A 12,334-nucleotide genomic window follows, 5' to 3' on the forward strand; every position below is an offset into this window, starting at 1 on the left:
CAAAGTGTAAAATGACACATAATCACTTTAACAAAATTAAAAATATGCCAGGTGTAGGACCTCTTATTAGATTCCATGCCACCTGGATATTAGGGGGTTCTATGAAGGAATCTACATAACATAAGGGGGGGTTTACAAAAAATATTTTTACAGGGGGGTAACCCTAAACTCGCTAACATTACAGGGGGGTAAAGTGTATTTAACCCTATTTTATATTATAATATATGATATGAATAAAGATAAAAGTGGATGTTCATCCTTATTCCCTATTAATAGCTCTAATTTTCCATCTTTATTAGATCATATAAATAAGATCCACATTGCAATGTAAACGGTATTTTTGAAGAAGATAATATAATGTTATTTTCTCTCTTCTCTTCCTCTCTTTGATCTCTATATTGTTTTATTTAGTTTTATAACATGTCATTAGCACGAAGCTCTCAGGTATGTGTAAGACCCCAACTTTGATCATAAGATCCCTCATGCCATCTCATCATTTGCATTGACTTTGTGATCACACATTAGTATCCTCCTCACCCCTTATTTATTGGGTTTGCATTGGGAGAGATCACCAAGCACATTTGTGATTGTATCATACTTTATTTATCCTTTATTTACTAACCAAAAAACCAAAAATATGTCTAGTATAATGTTATTTCTTTTGTAGGTAGTGTGTGAATTCACCTATACCTCATCAAGCTCACATCTATGATTTGAGACCCTCAATGGAAAAGATCGAGTTAATAAAGGTTCACATTGGTTCAAAGCATCATATATGGATCCTCATGTTCTTTATTTGTCATTTTGATCAAGAATTCATCAAGAGATTGAAGTTTGTTTGTCTTGGAAGCCCTAATTCATCTGGGTATCTTGTGTGCCTTCCTCAATAATTTTCTTCAATATTTGGTCAAAAATATCAAGGGTTACTCTATTGTACTTCATCACAAGCATATATGATCCTCCATGAGCCCCAAATAGCAAAAGAACTTCAAGTTTGCAAGTTGGTTCAAGGAGGTTGACCAGAGAAAGTCAACTAGTCAAATCTAGGGTTCCCTAGACCCTATCTCCTACAATTTTTGTCATATTAAAATTATTCCAAGATCTAAGTTACTCTTTATGACACTCCAAACAACTTTCATGTTGGCATCAAGAGCTAATTTTGCTTGGAAAGTCATTTTTTATGGGGAAAGATTATAGATCATTTTGTCTGTCTCCTAGATAGAAAGTCAACTTTCAAGAACGATAACTTGCTCAATTTTTATGATATGAAGATCATACAAGTTTCATGATCTATTTCAAGATGACATATCCAACTTTTCTTCTTTGATAAAGATCAATTTCCACTTGCAAGGGTATGTACTAAGAGGAAACATTATAGGTCATTTTGGGTTGTCATCATTGAACAAACAATTTTCCTCAACTTCTAAAATACATAACTCCATCATGGTAGCTCCAAATGGTGTCAAATTTATGACCAAATTTAATAGGATTGAATTAGCTACAACTTTGAAGAAGTAACTAAAGTTATTTGAAGTTCATAGAAAAAGTTATTCAAGATGGAAAAATGGGTCATTTGACTTTTAACTTAGAAAATTTTCAAGTATGTTTGACTCCTCCAACTTCCACACCAAAATTCATCATTATTCAAGCTCCAAATGGAAAACGTTTCAACAACAAAGTTGTTCTCCTTCATGGTAGATTTCCAAATAATCTAAGATCATGGCATTTGGATCAAATTTGAGGGACTTGCATATGGTTCATTTGCATGGCCCTATTTGGTAACTTTTAAACTCAACTTTTCAAACAACTTTGCATGGCTTCATGAAGTGATCTCAACATCAATTGTGCACAAATTTGGACCTATTACAATTATCATTTGGGCCTAAATGCATGCCCATGCACCCATGTCCATCACTTTCTATTTTTGGATTCAAATTGGAAATGTGTGATTATCACTTTGCATTGCCTATATAATGAACTCATTGGCCTCAGAATGAGGGAGGGTCCTTGCCTAAGCTTTGATCATCAATCCCAAACCTCCATTGACAGAATACCTTGAAGGTTTCAATTGAAATCAAGTTTTGGTTCTCTTTCTATTTTTGAGCTAAAACTCCAAAGATTCAAAGCCATTTGTGTTCTAATCATCTCCTGCAAGCAAGAGGAAGCAAAACCAAGAAGAATTGCATCGAGATCAAGCCAAATCACTACAACCCGAAGGTGGATTTTCAAAAACTTTCCTTCTTAAATTCTCTCTTATTCTCCATAATTTTACTTGATTTATGGTTGGATAAAGTTCTACGAATGTAGGCAACAAGATTGAGTTTCTTTGAGGTCAAATCGAAGCAACTCAATTTGCATACCTCATTTTTCAATTCCACATATATTTTTATATAGTGAGAATTGGGAGAAATGAAGGTCAGATTCGTGTTCCTTATGATTTTCTCTTCAAAACAATATGTGGATCTTTCATTTTTGTGAAACTTTTGGTTGAACCAGTCCAGTGGGGGTCATCGGAGAAGATGACCGAAGCTAGGACTCCGGTGGTGCGTTGGAGTGATCCAGACCATCTAATATGGTCCCCATTTCTAATCTTGACCCTTGGTTCTAATTACCATGTTTACATGCGCGTTGACTAGGGTGCACCATGGATGACACGTATTTGGCCATCAAACCTGTCACCTCAATTAATGAGAGAGATCTAATGACCCTCATTTTTTTTGATTAATTGATTTTTCATTTTAATATTTTAAATATCCCTTTCTTATTTTATTCATAATAATTTCAATTTTAATCCCAAAAATATGGGACTTTCACCAAAAATCTTTAAATAATTTCCTCTTCCATATTTTGAATTAAAATCATTTTTTGGATTAAATTTGATATTTTTTGTGAATTTAATGGTTTTTCACTTTTTTTTAAAATTAATTTTAAATACTTCTGACATTCCAAAAATTCCCAATTTTTTTGTCTAAGGTCCTTTGACCTATTTGACATAGGATAAATCCCTTGGCTATTTATTTGGTGATTTGAAGGGATTTGAGGTTTTACCCCTTTTTAAATGTATTTTTATTCATTTCTAAATTGATTTTAATTGATTAATTGTTTAAAATTTATGTTGAGCTATTTGGTTGGTTCTACTCTTATTTATCTATCATCCAAATAGATTAAATTTTATGATGATCATTTTGAAATTAAATTTAAAATTAAAATCATGTTTTCTTAAAAGCAGTTACTTTAAGAGCAATTGATTTCATTTAAGGAACATCAACAGCGGTCTGAAAACCGGTAAGCCCTAAAATGCGAAGCATTGTTGTTTTTCCCCGAGTAGTTAGCATGAGCTATGTTTCCTCTCCAGTGGCATTCCAGCATCACTAGTCGAGTTTTGTTGGTTTCCCCAGTTGAGTTTGTAAGTGCCTCCCTCGAGTTATAGCGTATTGTCTCAGTAGTTTGCATAGATCTAGCACCAGATTCTGGCTTCCCCTCAAGTCTCCAACGGGTTTCATTCAGCAGAGATTCTAGAGTAGTATGTTGGATCCTCTGTAAGGTTGTCTCCCGTTTGATATGATGTTGACCTAAAATTCCCCACAGAGTTGATAGTGCAGATTTTCGACAGATCTTGTTCTCTTCCCCAGCCAGGGTTAAGCCTTTCACATGGATGATTCTCATTCTCCCTTCACTCCAATTTCTCCAGTTGGTTCCCTCCTGTTGAGATTGGTTGAGTGTTGTATTGACGATTCAGACTAGTGACTTTGTATCCTTTGTGATTGTTTTGTCAACATAATCATCATATATACTTATACATATACATACACATTCATAAATTTCATTATTGCATTATTATTTGCACTTTGTGATCCATTATTTTCCTGATTCTTTGCTATGGTGGCATCGTTTTTCCCCCACGCAGATTTGGTACGTCTGTCCTCTTTCAATTATAAAGTGCCATCCCCCTAAGCAGAAATAATTCAACCTTTCTCATTCCCCACTGAGTTATTTCCACGTGGATGATTATTATTTCAGTTTCCTCCAAAGTTGATTATCTGGATGGAACCACTCCCCCTGAGTTATGTCCTCATTGGGTTGAGTCTGTGATTGACCGTTTCTTTCTAGATCTTACCTAGACAGATGCTTTTGATCCCCTGAGAGTATATTACCCAGTAATTGGACTTATGTATAAGTCACAACTATCTGAGGTCGAGCAATAAAAATATTGGTGTTAATGCATGTTAGAGACAAGGTACAAATAACCAAGCTCCTAAAGCATACCGGTGTTAGCATGTATTTTTATTCATGCTAACTGCTCGGGGAAAAACAACAATGCTTCGCATTTTAGGGCTTACCAATTTTCAGACCGCTGTTGATGTTCCTTAAATGAAATCGATTGCTCTTAAAGTAACTGATTTTAAGAAAACATAATTTTAATTTAAAATTTAATTTCAAAATGATCATCATAAAATTTAAATCTATTTGGATGATAGATAAATAAGAGTAGAAACAATTGGATAAAAGCTCAACTTTATTTAGTAGAATGGTAGTCTGTAAATGACAAGGCTCCATAGATCTTTACAAAAGTTGAAAAAGGGATACATTAAATACAATGATCGCTAATCCTTCTACCGACTTCAATATCCACTGTGCTCTTGGCTTCGGTTGAGAGTGACGAATCAAAACCAACTGACATGCTCAAGAATGTCTTCAAGACTGAAGATCAGCAGGATGCAGTTACTTGCCATAATCCCTAATTTTTGCATAAATTGCCCAAAGGTGGGATACTCAATCTATCGGGATAATCTTCTATTTTATGTCTCTAACTTTTGCCTGGATCTCCCTTTCGGGTTTTCAATCCCCCGAGACACTCATTTTTGCCTAAGCCGCCCTTTCGGGTTTTCAACTTAGCGAGTTGTTCTTTTCTTTTTAGGCGAAGTATTTCTTAACTGCATCAACGTTCACAGGACGAGTGAACTCTTCACCATCCATAGTTGTAAGAATCAAGGTACCTCCTGAAAAGGCTTTCTTAACAACGTATGGGCCTTCATAATTAGGAGTCCATTTGCCCCTGGCATCTGGTTTGAAAGATAGAATCTTCTTGAGCATAAGGTCACCTTCTCTGAACACACGAGGTTTGACCTTCTTATCAAAAGCTTTCTTCATTATTTGTTGATATAATTGACAATGACACATGGCAGTTAACCTCTTCTCTTCATTTAAATTCAGCTGGTCATACCTGGTCTGACACCATTCAGCTTCAGTCAACTTGGCTTCCATTAATACACGCAATGATGGGATCTCAACTTCTACTGGGAGCACAACTTCCATGCCATAAACAAGCGAGAAAGGGGTTGCCCTTATTGAAGTATGGATGGATGTACGATACCCATGTAAAGAAAATGGGAGCATCTCATGTCAATCCTTGTATGTTACAACCATCTTCTGAATGATCTTCTTAATGTTATTATTTACAGCTTCAACAGCCCCATTCATTTTAGGCCTGCAGGGAGAAGAATTATGATGTGAAATTTTGAAGTCTTTGCAAAGAGATTCCACAATATTGTTATTCAAGTTTGATCCATTATCAGTAATGATCTTACTTGGCACACCATACCGGCATATAATCTGATTCTTGATAAACCTCACAACAACTTGCTTGGTTACATTCGCATAGGATGTCGTTTCAACCCACTTTGTGAAGTAGTCAATAGCCACCAAAATGAAACGATGTCCATTCAAATCTTTAGGCTCAATCATATCGATCATATCAATTCCCCACATGGAGAAGGGCCATGGGGGAGGAAATGACGCTCAATAGTGTCGGAGGAACATGAATCTTATCTGCATAAATTTGACACTTGTGGCATTTCTTCACAAACTTGCAACAATCAGATTCCAATGTCAGCCAATAGTAACCTACTCTCAACATCTTCTTTGCCATAGCATATCCATTGGAATGAGTACCAAAGGAACCTTTATGGACTTCAGTCATCAACAAGTCTGCTTCGTGTCTATCCACGCATCTGAGCAGAACCATATCGAAGTTTCTCTTGTAAAGCACATCACCATTCAGGTAGAAGTTTCCAGCTAATCTCCTCAAAGTCTTCTTATCTTTCAAAGATGCCCCAGACGGGTAAATCTGACTTTGGAGAAAACATTTAATATCAAAATACCACGGCTTTTCATCTTTGATCTCTTCAACAACAAACACATGAGCTGGCCTATCAAGACACATCACAGTCAAATTGGGAATTTCATTCCAAAACTTCACCATAATCATTGAAGCCAACGTTGTAAGAGTGTCTGCCATCCGGTTTTCATCTCGAGGGATATGATGAAACTCAACCTTTGTAAAGAAATTTGAAATCCGCCTCGCATAATCTCTATATGGTATCAAACCGGGTTGATTCGTCTCCCAATCACCTTTGATCTGATTCACAACCAAAGTTGAATCTCCATAGACGTCCAAATACTTGACTTTGAGATCTATGGCCTCTTCAAGAGCCATAATGCAAGCTTCTTACTCAGCCATGTTTTTTGTACACTTGAAAGTCAATCTAGCTGCAAACGGAAAATGTGTGCCTTGAGGAGTAATAATCACTGCCCCAATGCCATTACCATATTGATTAACAGCTCCATCAAATACCATGCCCCAACAGGAATCAGGTTCTGGCCCTTCTTCAAGCAATGGTTCATCACAATCTTTCATTTTCAGGTACAAAATCTCTTCATCGGCAAATTCACATTGCACTTACTAGTAAACTTCAATCGGTTGGTGGGCCAAATGGTCAGCCAAGACACTACCTTTAATAGCTTTTTGAGATCGGTATTCGATATCATACTCTGACAATAACATCTGCCAACGGGAAATCCTCCCAGTTAAAGCAGGCTTCTTAAAAATATACTTGATTGGATCCATTTTGGATATCAACCAAGTGGTATGATTCAACATATACTGACGCAGACGCTTAGCAGCCCAAGCCAATGCGCAACAAGTCTTTTTAAGAATAGAATACCGAGTCTCACAGTCGGCGAATTTCTTACTGAGGTAGTAAATTTCATATTCTTTCTTTCCAGTTTCATCTTGCTGACTTAGAACACAACCCATACTTTCATTAAGCACAGTTAAATACATGATCAACGGTCTTCCTTCAACAGGTGAAGACAGAATCATAGGCTCAAGCAGATACTCTTTGATACTGTCAAAAGCTTTTTGGCAATCCTCGGTCCAATCACAAGACTGATCTTTCTAAAGAAGCTTGAATATAGGCACACACGTGGCAGTCATATGCGATATAAATCCCGAGATATAATTCAAGCGGCCGAGAAAACCTCTGACTTGCTTCTCATTTTTGGGCGCAGACATCTCTTGTATTGATTTGACCTTGGCATGATCAACTTCAATACCTTTCTCACTGACAATAAAGCCCAACAACTTACCAGAACGAACACCAAATGTACGCTTATTAGGATTCAAGCGGAGTTTGTACTTCTTCAAACGCTTGAATAGCTTCAACAAATGCTCAACATATTCTTCTTCATCACTTGATTTAGCAATCATGTCATCAACATATACTTCAATCTCTTTATGCATCATATCATGAAAAAGAATGGTCATAGCTCTCTGGTAGGTTGCACCAGCATTCTTTAAACCGAAAGGCATCACTTTATAACAGAATGTTCCCCAAGGTGTAATAAATGTGGTCTTCTCCATATATTTGGGTGCCATTTTGATCTGATTATAACCGGAAAATCCGTCCATAAACGAAAAGACTTTGAATTTAGCTGTATTATCTACCAACATATCAATGTGTGGCAGAGGGAAATCATCTTTCGGACTAGCCTTGTTCAAATCTTTGTAATCAACACGCATACGGACTTTTCCATCCTTCTTCGGAACAGGCACAATATTGGCCACCCATTGCGGATACTCAGCAGTAACAAGGAAACCAATATCAATCTGCTTCTGCACTTCCTCTTTGATCTTCATTGCCATATCAGGATGAATCATCCTCAACTTCTGCTTTACTGGCGGGCATTCTGGTTTCAACGTCAATCTATGCTCCACAATCTCAGAATCTAAACCAGGCATGTCTTGATAGGACCAAGAAAGCACATCTAAATACTCTCGAAGAAGATCAATCAACCCCTTCTTAACCTCGGGACACAGTTGAGACCCAATCTTGACTTCCTTCACATCATCTTTGAAATCTAAGTTGCCTAACTCAATTTGTTCTTTGAATGGCTAAATGGCTTTTTCCTCGTACTCAAGTAGACGAAACAATTCATCAGACACTTCTTCATCACTTTCTTCCTCATCCTCAAACACAAGGAATTTAAAGTTTGGAGAAGGAGTAGGATCATTGTATTCAATGGTTTAGAAACCAATCTGCATAATGATTTGATATTTTGATTTTAGAGAAGTGAATTGTGACCAAATATTATGCAGATGGAGAATTTTTTTTTTATGTTTTATGTGGTTACCATTTTCAGAAAAGTAAAAAGTAAAAATAAAACTTCATAGATGTGGATGAATATAATTGCATTTTGTTGATAATTAATTTGAAATATGCCAACAATGTTCACTTCTCTCTTAGGAATAGGAGAAGGATTTTTTCAAAAATAATAAAAACAATTACTTAGAGCGATGGACAATAACAGGAACATCAACAAAGATCCAATTGTTGCAAGCGTTTCCATGCGTCACAAAATTGGTGTAGTCTTCATCTTCGTCACCCTCGATCATGGCAACTGACTATTGTTCATTACCATGGATGAACCCTCCGCTACGGAAACTAGGTTGCATATCTTCAGCTTTGACAACAGACATCCCTTGCTGGAAACCCATACCGGCTCGATTCTTGTTCTCGACGACCTCTACCATTCGGCCCCACTGACCAGAATTGCCATCTTCAATAATCTTCTGAGCATCTTTAAAAGAGGACATAGGTGCCCCAACTTTCTTCTCTTCAGCAATAGATATAGCTTGGAACGGATTTCCAATCTCATCCTCAGCTTCCACATACGAAAGAGACGACAGGTGACTTGCCAACAATGATTTCTCTCCGCTCATAATGACGAGCTTGCCATTCTTCACAAATTTCCACATTTGATGCAGTGTGGATGTAACAGCTCCAGCCTCATGGATCCATGGTCTTCCTAATAAGAAGCTATAGGCTGGGTAGATGTCCATTACTTGAAAAGTAATATGGAAATCACCCTGACCTATCTTCACAGGAAGGTCCACTTCTCTTATAACAGTCTTGCGAGAACCATCAAATGCTTTAACAATCACGCCACTGTACCTCATAGGGGCGCCTTGATATGATAACCTTGACAGAGTTGACTTGGGGAGTACATTCAATAAAGAACCGATATCAACCAACACATTTGACAACACATCATCCTTACCATTCATTAATATATGTAGCGCCAGATTGTGATTTCTGCCTTCCTCGGGATGTTCTTCATCACAGAAACTTAAGTTGTTGCAGAAAGTGATGTTAGCCACAATATGGTCAAATTGACCCACAGTAACATCGTGTTCCACGTTCTCTTGCTCCAACACTCTTTGCAATGCTTCTCTGTGTGCTTCAAAATTCATAAGCAGAGACAACACAAATTTTTTTGAAGGAGTTTGGAGCAGCTGCTCCGCCATATTGAATTCACTCTTCTTTACTAATCATAGTACCTCATCATCATCAATAGGCTTCAAATTTTTGGATTCACCAGACTGACACTTTAGAGCACTAACTGGATTTGTTGCAGGTACATCAACCTTCTTACCAATATCTTCCACATCTTTTGGGAAAACGGGACCAAAAACACGACCGCTACGGGTCACCTTCGTAACATCAGCAATGTTCACAATGGAATTAGTCATAGGCAACTGAACCTCTTGACCATTCTCCAATATAGTAGCATTATACTTATATGGAACATCTCTATCGGATGCATACGAGACGGGGACCGCTAACCGTATCACTAACGGCGATACCGATCTATTGATGTTGTTACTGTTGCTGCTATCAAACTGAATCACCACCAGCTCTGGGGTTTTAACCACAAGAATTATCACATTTATATCATCTATATCCCTCAACTATTAAATCTGGATTACATTCTCATCCATCAACTTCTGGATATCTCTCTTGACAATTGAACACCCACAGGGGTTTACACTACAAATCGCACAACCGTCATGGTCGTGCTCACAATCACTGATAGTACACAGGGTCTTATGCACTTCTACCAAGGATCTACGAATACGTCGCACATCGAATACTCGGAAACTTCCTGGACAAACATCTACCATATTAACAGAGGAATTACCATGAGCAGGCTATGGGTTAGCTTTCACATTCGGCGTACGGTCCTCAAAGAACACCATCCTACTCTTCACTAACTTCTGGACCTCATACTTCAAAGGGTAGCAATTCTCGATATCATGGCCGGGAGCTCCTTGATGAAAGGCACATCGGAGTTCTGGCTTATACCACTATGGAAGTGGTTATGGAATTTGTGGCGGATTTTTAGGTTGAAGTAGGTTCTTGAGAACCAAAGATGGATAAAGTTCGATATATGTTATAGGAATAGGGTTGAAAGAGACCTTTTTCCTTTCAAAATGTTGTTCATTATTATTGTTGGTGTTGTTGTTGTAGTTGTTTGTTCTTTGTTTGGGTTGTTGTTGACGTTGTTGTTGAACTGGCATTGATAGATTGTTTGAAAATACCGTAATAACAGATGAAACTTGATGATGATGTTGACGTGATTGCGGACTTATTTTGACCTGAGGCCTCATTTGCCTCCCCATTGATACTGCATTGGTTTCGCCTTCCTTTTTCCTAACGAAACTGCTACCATACTTCTTGCTCGATGATACCTCTTCCTTAGACAAACGTCCCTCACGGACACCCTCTTCTAACCTCATCCCCATGCTCACCATTTCGGTAAAGTCACTGGGGGCACTAGCAATCATCCGTTCGTGATAAAATGAACTCGGGGTCTTAAGGAAAATCTTGGTCATCTCTTTATCTTCCAACAGAGGGTTGATCTGAGCGGCAAGCTCTCTTCACCTCTGGGCGTACTCTTTGAATGTCTCTTTGTCCTTCTGAGACATCGACCTCAGCTGGTCTCTATTGGGCGCCATGTCTACAGTGTACTTATACTGCTTCACAAAATCCTCACCCAAATCATTGAACGTGTGAACACTTGCACTATCCAATTGTTAGGGACCAATTAGTACTACTTTTTATATCATTTTATTGGTCCCTTTTACCAAACTTGATGTAATTATACACTTTTATTCTTGTTAATTGGTATAAATGCAATTAGATTTAATTTATTTTGCTTTGAATAGTCATTTCACAAATTTGTTAGTTTTGTAGAAGTTTAGATGAAAGAGCTTTTGGAAAGCAACATCACAAATTGGAAGATTTTGGATGAAGCTTGCAAAGCAAGGAAGCTGGATAAGCTTCAGTTCGCGCCGCAAACCTACTTCGCGCCGCGAAGGCTGCGAATCCAGCAAGCTGATTTTGGGTCAAAAGTGTTGTCCTTCATGACCAGCTGTCTTGCCATTTTGGTGTCTGTCTTGGAATAGCTTTTCTGTTTGGGATGGAAATGATCAATTAAGGAAATGTCAACTCTTTTAGGACATGAGAACACATTATTCTAGGGCATTCATTATTATTTCAGAAATTGATACATTGAGATATTTTGTAAGAGAGAAGAAGAGAGTTTTTTCTTCCATTAACATTCTGTTTTGTAACAATGATGATGAGGAGATAAACTCCCTTTTGTCAAGATTGGAGGTAGTAGCTATTCTCATATGCTTATGTATTCCATTTGATTTATATATATGATAAATATTGTTGATGTATTGAATACTGTTTTTGCCCTAAGTTGAAAACCAGATTTGAGTAGTTGTCGAGAGAGATTATTTGAGTCTTGACATAAAACAGATTTTCAAAGTAATGAATAAGTTGTAGAGATAGATTTATTCATTACTCTTCTTTAGTATTAAACATTAAAGATTGCTATATTGATAGTTAGGTGGAGAGATCGTCTAAGGATCAATATAGTGATTATCACAATATCATTTAGACATAAATGACTTTGAGAGGATACTTGAACATCATCAATACTCTTAAATCTATATAGTTATCGTGAGGAATCATAAGCATTTGAAATAGTGAACTCCAATCTTGCCAAGCTTTTACATTTGATTAAAACCATTTTACTATTTTTAGTGACATTTACTCACAAGATAATTTTCCAAAGAAAACAACTTTGTTACTTTCTAAACTAATAACAAATCGGATTATAGAACGGCGGTAATATCAACCAA

The sequence above is a fragment of the Lathyrus oleraceus genome, chromosome 4 (genome assembly GCF_024323335.1).
Source record: "Lathyrus oleraceus cultivar Zhongwan6 chromosome 4, CAAS_Psat_ZW6_1.0, whole genome shotgun sequence".
NCBI classification, from domain to species: Eukaryota; Viridiplantae; Streptophyta; class Magnoliopsida; order Fabales; family Fabaceae; genus Lathyrus; species Lathyrus oleraceus.